This window comes from Saccopteryx leptura, chromosome 4 (assembly GCF_036850995.1).
Source record: "Saccopteryx leptura isolate mSacLep1 chromosome 4, mSacLep1_pri_phased_curated, whole genome shotgun sequence".
NCBI classification, from domain to species: Eukaryota; Metazoa; Chordata; class Mammalia; order Chiroptera; family Emballonuridae; genus Saccopteryx; species Saccopteryx leptura.
The window spans coordinates 163,697,536-163,707,563 of record NC_089506.1 but is presented as its reverse complement, the minus strand read 5'-3'; positions in this window follow the sequence as shown (position 1 = coordinate 163,707,563).

Genomic DNA, 10,028 nt, shown 5'->3' with positions numbered 1-10,028 from the left:
CAGCCTGGCATGTGGACTTCCCAAGTTCTATTTCCTGCTCAGGGCACACAGGAAAAGCACCCATCTGCTTCTCCACTCCTCCCCCTATTGTTCTTCTCTCACTCTCTTTCTCTCTCTTCTCTTGTAGCCATGGCTCAATTGGAGTGAGTTGGCCTTCGGCTCTGAGAATGGCTCCATGGTCTCTGCCTCAGATGCTAATAAGAGCTTGGTTGCTGAGCAATGGAGCAACACCCCAGATGGTCAAAGCATTGCCCCCTAGTGAACTTGCTGGGTGGATCCCAGTCAGGTTCATGCAGGAGTCTGTCTCTGCCTCCCCTCCTCTCACTAAATTAATTAAATAAATAAATATCAAAATAAATTTAAAAGTAGTAAAAATTTTCCTCTCGATTTCTTTCTCAATCTAACAAATGTGGCTATCATACAGCTCATAAAATTATCTGCATCAGTATGGGTTTACCTAAATCACATAATAAATTGTCAAAAGGTAGATTATGTCATTGCTAGAAATATGATAAAATACCTAAAGGGCTGAAAAGATTTAGAAACTTCACTTTCATAAGAAAACTTTGATTTTGTTTAAACATATTCTATTTATAGTAGCGATTGGGGAACAGAATTTTAAAAATTTTGCCTTAGGTATTAATCTTGGAGATCTTATTTATTTTCTTATTTATACATATTATAGAGAGGAAGGGTGAGAAAGTGACAGAGAGGGGTGGGAGGAGATTAAGAAGCATCAGCTCATAGTAGCTTCAATTTAGTTTTTCACTGATTGTTTCTCATAGGTGATTGACTGAAGGGCTCAAACTGAGCCATTAATGCCTTCCTCAAGCTAGTGACCTTAGGCTCACTCCGTGACCTTCAGATCTTGTCACTGACTGTGTGTTCAAACTGACAAACCCACACTCAAGCCCGTGCTCAAGCCTGAGACCTTGGCGTTTCATTCTGGGTTGATGCCCTATTCACTACACAACCACCAATCAGGTTAATATTGGAAATATACAGTGTTACCTTGAGATACAAGTTTAATTAGTTCTGTAACCAAGCTCATAAGTCAGTCTGTGAACTTGCTGGGTGGATCCCAGTCAAGTTTAATTAGTTCTGTAACTGAGCTCATAAGTCAGTCAACTCGTATATCAAACAAATTTCTCCATTTAAAATAACTGAAATAGATTTAATCCATCCAGCCCTGTGAAACATCTCCAAACCATTCTAAATTATGAAAAAAGACATGTTTTTTAATTAAGAAACACATATGTATACTTTACCAATGCATAACAAAATATATGAAATAGAAGAAAAAAGTGTTATTTAGTACTGTATTCTTACCTTGGATACAGACGAGTGTGGCTAATAGAGGTGAATGGTGGAGGAAGAGGGAGGGAGGAAGGGATGCAGGCACTGTAGACATGTAAGCTAAAACTGCACTTTCTTAACACTAAATGTAAACTAAAACTGCATTTTCTTTACTTAAAATGAAACCACAAAAACTTAATTGTAAAAAAATGCACGACTCATATCTCAGAATTTTGCTCGGATCTTGAACAAAAATATGGACCAAGTTGCAGCTTGTATCTTAAAAAAATAAATTTAAGGTTGGTCTGCTCGTATCTCAAGGTACCACTGTAATTACTACATTTCTATTCCTGTGATTGAAAACTGAATATTTTGAAAAGAATATGTAATAACCAAAATATTCATATATTGATTTAGGGCTTGGTTATTCATACCAATAATCTGTTTGCACTAGAATCTCATCAATATCCTGTTAGTAGCAATAGAATATTTAATGCCCAAGATTTGATAACTTCCTATATTTCCCTTCCCTTCACCTTCCAATTGTCCACTTTCCTTCTTTCCTCCACTGTCTTGCCATCTTCTCCGCTTCTCTTTCTCCCTTTCTTCAGCTGAGACTAATCTCAGAAACACATATTGACCTTCTCAAATGTTGACTTATTTATAAAGCCTTAAATAAGTATACAAAGATTTTTTTCTATCTCTCAATAGATTTTTCTTCTCTTTCAATAGATTTTCCTTCCTCTTGCATAATAAGCATCACATTATGTTTAATTATTTATATATGTGCCTCTTATATCCCCTGCCAAGAGACCTCCTGAAAGTCAGGGCTAATGTCATAGTTATCATTTTATCCTTAGCCTTAGCCCAATTTGTGAAACACAGAAACTGTATAATGAGTGCTCATTTTGGAGATGAATACTTGTATTTTTAGACCAATTTTCCCAATTTTACAAATATGCTAATCTCATTCTGTGTGGAGAACTTCAAGTGTAATAAAGTAGGGTTATATAGACTAGCAAATGTATTTTTCCTGTTATAGATGCCTAGTCTAGATGGGAAGATAATATATCTAGAAGAAGCTTTCTGAAACATATTACTCATCTGAACCAAGAATCTCAGAAATTCAGTATTTGTCTTTCCATCCAGAGAACTTGGGAAACCCTTATGTGCCACAGTTGTATCTGGGAGTAACTAAAATTATGTTTACCATCTTCCACATATTTTCTGATGTAGGTGTTAGAATATATAAAGTCAGACCATATAGTAATAATAATACTAGCAACTATGATAGCATCAAAAACAGCCTCCCATGACTAAAACTGCTGATAGACATTAGGCACGTCTTGGGATTATGATCTATTTTTATACATGGTTGTATAAATCTTGCATTCAAGTAAAAACTCTTTGCATAGTTGCATGACTACCAAATTTTACATGATTAATTTATAAGGAGCAGTATAGGGCATCTACATGGTCTTATTTTAAAATCTTGTGCAATAAGTGCATAAATAAAATTTACGTTCCAAAGGTAAAATAGTTTTGATCACCATTATTCATAAAAATATTAAGAAGTGAAAGTAGATTTTAAATGGAGCAGTAGAAAGTAGCAATGCTGTTCTTCTTATCAGTTATTTGTTACCTGGCAGACAATGAACTAACTATATATTAAAGTTTAAAATATTTATATCACTTTATGCTTAATGAAGAGATAATATTATTATGCCCATTTTATATAAGAGAAACTAGGTAAGAAAACCTAAGTAACTTCTACCTTGTAACTCAGCAAGTGGATGTCTGGATCAAATTAAAACCCACTCTGTCTGCCTGATTTAAAAGGCCAAACTATTAAATACTAACTCCTCCACTTTTTATACTAAGATTTCTTCTTCGCTACTATGCTAGAAGTATTTGTCCTGCATTTTTCCCCCTCACTGGGAATTTGAATGTTCTTAAGAAATCAGCAATTTTCTTTTTCTTTTAATTGAATTTATTTGAGTGACATTGGTTAATAAAACCGTGCAGATTTCAAGTGCACAACTAAATAAGACATCATCTGTGCACTGCACTGTTTGCCCTTTGTTCTGAGCAAAGTCTCTTCGTCCCCTTTACCACCCCTTGCCAACCCACTAACACCCAACTCCCCTTCATTCTGGCTATTACCATACTGATGTCCATGTCTAAGTGTCATATTTATATTATTTTTTTGCTTAATCTTTCACTTTTTTTCACCCAAATCCCCAGTACCCCTCCAACTGCTGTCAATCTGTTTTATATCTATGCTTCAGTCTCTATTTTGTTTGTTAAATTATATTGTTTATTAGGTTCCACATATAAGTAAGGTTATTTGGTATTTGTCTTTCTGTAACTGGTTTATTTCACTTAGCATAATAATTTCCAGATCATGATTTTCAACTGAAAGGGCAAACTGGTGTTCCACAAGAAATTTCAAAACATGCAGTATCTAATTAGTTAGTCAGGGCACTGACTTCTTTTCCCTTAGATTGTCAAATAAAAAGAAAATGACGACTGCCAGTACAATAGTGCTCCAGTGTGTATGCCCTCTCTTGAACCATAAATATATAGGTCATATAATAGAGTTTCATTTTATTGATCACATCGCATTATAAGGCTGCATATGATTGGTTAGTGCTGGGTACCAGAAAACTTTACATACAAATATAGAACCCTGGTTTTCAAAAAGTCACTTGGAGCAAAAGGGTAAGTAATTACTATTTTTCTTAGATTGGAAAAAAATATATATATTTAGGTGTGCCACCGAATTTTCATAATTAGTTTATGTATGCCATGAGATGAAAAATGTTGAAAATCACTGATCTTGATTTTTTAATTAGTTGCTTAAAGAAATGGTAGGAAAAGGATTTGAAAGTAAATTGCAATTTTGTGAAAGAATAGAGAAATATATCTGTTGGAAAAAAATATAATACATGAAGACCTCCTTTCTCTTTCTCATTTATTATAGACCGTATTCTTTAAATAAACTGAAATAAAAGCTTTAATATACTGAACAGCCAATGTGTGTCAATAATTGTGTTAAGTACTTTATATATATGACCTCCAATAATTAAACCACTGCCTCAAAATAAATGTTAGTTTTTTGGTTTTAAAAAAAGAGGGAAATGAAGCTCAAAGATATTAAATGATCTGCCCAACAATTGTGTAGGTAGGATTGGTAGTTGTCAGGTCTTGCATATAAATGCCTACAAAAAATAAAGTGTTCATATACTTTATACTCTAGCAAAGTAGAAGAAGAAAGGTTGGCAATGTTGAGAGATGAAAGACTTAGGTAGAGATAAAAAGAGATGACATCACTATCATAAGCTAATGTAGAAATGAAAATAGCTTTCTCTTTGGATTATAAATTTTTAGTTTCTGTGGATGAAGCAGTGACTTATTTTAAGGGATGATACCAATATACTATACTAATTGATAGTTATAGCAATTATTTAGTGACTACTTAGATTGTATTCCTCATGCATAATTGCCATTCTTACCTGAGCCTTTTAAGATTGATGAGGTATATATTAACTCTGGGTTATAGAAGAAGTAACAGAGACTTTTTGAAAGTTTCAAGATCTTGCCAAAAGTAATGCAGTGAATTCATGAATAGAGTAAGTATTAAAATGAATCACTGGTTAATACCTTGCCATATGCTTTTTTTAAAAGGAAAACATCTTGTTAATAACATCCAGTTAATAACACCCTATTAATAACATTCTAAGAGGTGAATATAAGTTAGAACAAAAGTAATATCTGGCCAGAAAATGGAAACTCTTGAGCTAGATGGAGAGTATTTAGACCCAGCTAACCAGATTTTAGTCCTACTTGAGAGATGTTATAGACACAAATATCCTGTGATCAAGACAGTAGCCATATTAGTTGGAAATCACTGATAAACTGCGTAGGAATAGCTGCATGATTTTGTGACCAAGAACACTGCTTAGCCATGCAGCACATGCATTAGAGAAATTCCTAGCTCTTGACCAATTTTTAGTTTTAAGAATGACTCCTAATATTCTGTGACATCAGAATGTCATTTCAGTTACAAATGGTTGGAGCTGGGATGAACTGAAATTTAACTATATATTTTTGAATGGGTTATTGTTAAGGAAACATAAATGGGTTATCTTAAGGAAACATAAAAAAAATCAGTACATATTTTAGATTTTTTTTAATGTAATGGGAATATGGAGACTGAGTCAAAAGAAAATGGAGTTTCATGTTTCACCGTGTAAATGTAACTGTAAAATTGACCAGTGACAAGGGGTAAACACTAGAAGAGAACTATAGGAATTTGCAATTTTTTTTTATCAGTGACTTGGATTATGACATAGCAGCCACTCTTTCCATATTTGTGGATGATGGATTTAGGAAGATTATCTAATATATTGCATGACAGTGTCAGAGTTCAAAAATTATGATAGGCTTGAATGATGGACTGAAACCAATAAAGAAGAATTTGATGGAAATAAATATAAGATTCTCCATTTAGATTAAAAACAGGTTATATAAAGGTAGATTCAAAGAGTTCTATCTCAAAACTGCTCAGTGATAAAGACTGGTGACAGAAGGCAACAATGAGGCATAAATTAAAAAAATAAAATAAATTCTAGGATGCTGTAATAGCCCTATTAAATGCATGTAATCCTTATATGACAGTGTTTTTCAAAGGAGTTTAAACTTATTGAGTCCTGAATAAATTAAACTTATTATTAGGTCCTAAAGAGCAACTTATTTTATTTTTTATAACTAAAAATAAGAGAATAGAATAAAATGAATGAATAGAATAAGAAATACAAGATTCTACTATTCATACAAAGCAATAATTAAAAGCAAGGGAAAGAGAGAGAATGAGAGAAAGAGACTACATTACTCACTCCTTGGAGGCAAGATTGTTGAGTTCCGATTGCTCAATCTCCAGTCCATAAAAGAGCACATGGCACATGAGATATACTCAATAAATATTATACACTGAATTATGGTAAAAATATATTTATACTATGGGTCATGATGAAAATATTTAAAAGCCATAGCTTTTTGTCACTCTGCATAATCAAGACAAGGGGGTACTAGGCACCTGAAAACTTTGTAAAATATAATAATAATAATGGACGCTTCAGATGAGTTTACCATGATAGAACTGTCTTATTTAGAAACCATACACTTTTAGAAACTATAGAAGTAGTGATGTCTAGCCCCAAAATATTCTGAGACCATGACAAATATTTTTACATAAATGAAGAGCTTTCAAGTAAAGTAAAAGAGCAACCATTTAAACAGATACAACAATAGGAGACACATTTTTAAAAATGTATTTGTGTTAATATTATAGAAATACCAAAAAATAAATTTTTACAAAAATATTTATAGTAGGGTAATTGCTTTCAATACTTTAATACATAGTTGAAATACCTTGATACTGACTTTTTATTTCTCTCTCTCTCTCTCTTTTTTTTTGGTATTGAGAGATGGGAAACAGGGAGGTAGAGAAAGACTCCTATATGTGCTGACTGGGATCAACCTGGCAATCCTCTACAGGGCAATGCTCTGCTCATCTGGGCTGCTGCTCCCTTGCTCAGCAACTGAGCTATTTTAGCACCTGAGGAGAGGCCACTGAACCATCCTCAGGCCTGGGGCCAAATTGCTCTAAACTTTCAAGCAATGGCTGCAGAAGGAGAGGAGAGAGGGAAAGAAAGAGACAGAGACAAAGAAGAGGAAGAGGAAGGGGTGATGAAACAGATGGTTATTTCTCCTTTATGCCCTGATTGAGAAGCAAACCCAGAACTTTCACATGCCAGGCCGAGGCACTACTGCTGAGCTAGCTAATAGGCCAGGGCCAATACTGACTTTTTTAAAGCACATAAATTCCTTCCTTTGAAAAGATAATTTTGTAATTCTTTCCCAAGTTTACTTAATATTTAGTTCAACTTTTCTTGAAGTAATGATTATTTCCATACTTTAAAAAATAATTAAAATAATTAATTGGTTAGTTGATTTGTTATGCTAGAAATAGTATAACTGGTAGTTAAAAGAAATTCAGAAGACCATTACATTATGGTAATAAAAATTAATGATGTTAATGTAAACACTTTTGTTGTCTGTCTGAGAGAGAAAAATGGTCCAAGACTTTGTTCATAATGACCAAGTCTATAATGGAATCTCACCTATTTTCTATGTAACAGAGTCAATTATTTTCCTGTAATAGCTTAGATTAAATTTTTTGTTCTTTTTAAACTTAACCCAAATTCTAATCAGCTGATCAGTAAAATAACTAAGCTAATCTGGTCACTAGAACACAAGACACCAAAATTCTAATTGCACTCCTGAGATGAGTAATAGATCTAAAGTTCAACAGTTTCAATTCCAATGGTAAAATAGTTTACAAGTAGATATAAATAATTTTTTAGAGTCAAATTCATATTGTATCATCATTTATGAGCCTATATTTTATAATCACTTTTACTAACACTTTAAATTTTTTTAAGAATTTAGGATTTTTTTTCTTACTACAAAAACAATATGCAGTTTTTGTAGATAATTTAAAATAGAAAAAGTTAAAAGAATAAAAACAATTATTTACAACATTGTTATTCAAAGCAAAGAAAGTTTTAATTTTTAGTATATATTCTTCAGTTATTTTTCATATATGAATTTTTTAAAATTTGGGATTATATTAAAATTAGATTCTTAGATATGTATTTTCTTCCACTGACCTGATAGGTGATTTTTTAATACTATTTTGTAACTTTATACAATAAATACTATTATTTTTATAGTAAGAGTAATAATTTACATTATTTTTCCTAAATAGTCATAACTAATCTAACTCCTGTATCAGATGAAATCTAGAACAGTATTGACAAATTATAAAAAACAAACTCTGGTATTATATTAGAATCTCCAATTTGTAATCTGTTCAGGTAAAAAAGGGATCTTTACCTTATTTTTTTACTTTTCATCCATGAATATATCTTTATATCTTTCACAGATATGCAAAAATAAAATCTGTTCCTGAAAATGACCAATATGTCTTATAGAAGTTCTCATTGTACTTCTTAAGTTAATTTTCCACCAAATAATGCAAGATCATATTTTATTGAAATTTTATTTTCCTTCAAGAGGAAAATATATAATTTAAGTACTGTTCTAAGGGAAATAGGCATAATCTAAATATTTTGAAGACTATGGGCAACTTTTGGCTAACTAAAACCATCAGGAACTTATTACTCTGTAAAATGAAAATACTAGAAGAGGGTGTAAAATTTATCATAGTCTGAAAATCAATGAGATATAAATCACTTTTGCTTACAACTTCTACTGCTGCTGTTATATAGTCGTCTAAATTCTTTTTTATTATTATTTGATTTTTATTCCTACTTAAAGTCACCTTTAGTGTGATGTAATATTTTAGGCTGGGCATTATTATATCAAACACAACTGAATATTGGCTATATGATATTTCTCAACATAAGGTGACATCAGTGATCCTGTGGTTTTCAAATATTAAGTTATAATTTCAGGGAACCACAGAAAAAGACAATTTTTAAAAGAAAAAAATGCTACAGATTTGAAAAAGAAAAGGTCACTAAAACTATTTATAAATTAATTTTAGTACAGTGTATAGTCCAGGACTTTGAAATTAATAGCAATATACCTTATTGAATTTAAATAAAATTGAAAATCAAATATTATTCATGATAAGCAGAACAGCTTCCAAATAAAGGATAAATGACAAGCTTTTATAAAGAGCATAAGAAATACTACTTGTTTAAATACTTATCCTTGAATATTTATATGTATATATTCTCAAATACTATCTATTGTGAGTTTAATAGAGGTATATATTATATGTAAAAATCTTAGTATTATTCTAGATGGACTCAACAAGCACAATGATGGACTGAGCAACAAAGGACATTTGATTTCTCATTTTAATCGAGTTTACAACTTCAAATTCAAAAAATCAAATGGTAAGGCATGCCTAGCATTACTTAGTAGGGCAACATGTTACAATTGGGGAAAGGAGGCTCTCCGATAATGGTCTTGACTGACTAATGTGCTTAGAAACCTCTGCCTGAAAAGAACAAACCAGAAAAATATGGAGAGCTATAATGCCAACTGGATTATAACTCAATAGTGAGAAGAATCAGATACACTACATCTAAAATAGTACATACAACTTTAATAAAAATTTTAAAGTAAATATGAAAAAATTTCAGAGACTGAGCTATGAGAAGATGTTTACTTAGTATGTCTTTTGAGCTAAGAACTGTTTTAAGCACAGCCGGAGAGGCTGTGGAGAAAAAGGAACCCTCATTCACTGTTGGTGGGAATGTAAATTAGTGCAACCATTATGGAAGAAAGTGTGGTGGTTCCTCAAAAAAAAAATAATAGAACTACTATATGACCCAGCAATCCCTCTATTGGGTATATACCCACTAAACTTGAAAACATGGGTATGTAAAGACAAGTGCAACCCCATGTTCATCATAATATTGTTCACTGCTGGCTAAGGCATGGAAACAGCCAAAATGCCCTGCAATAGAGGATTGGATAAAGAAGATGTGGTACATATATACAATGGAATACTACTCAGCCGTAAGAAATGATGACATACGAACATTTACGACAACAAGGATGGACCTTGATAACATTATACTGAGTGAAATAAGTAACTCAGAAAAAGCCAAGAACTGTATAATTCCATACAT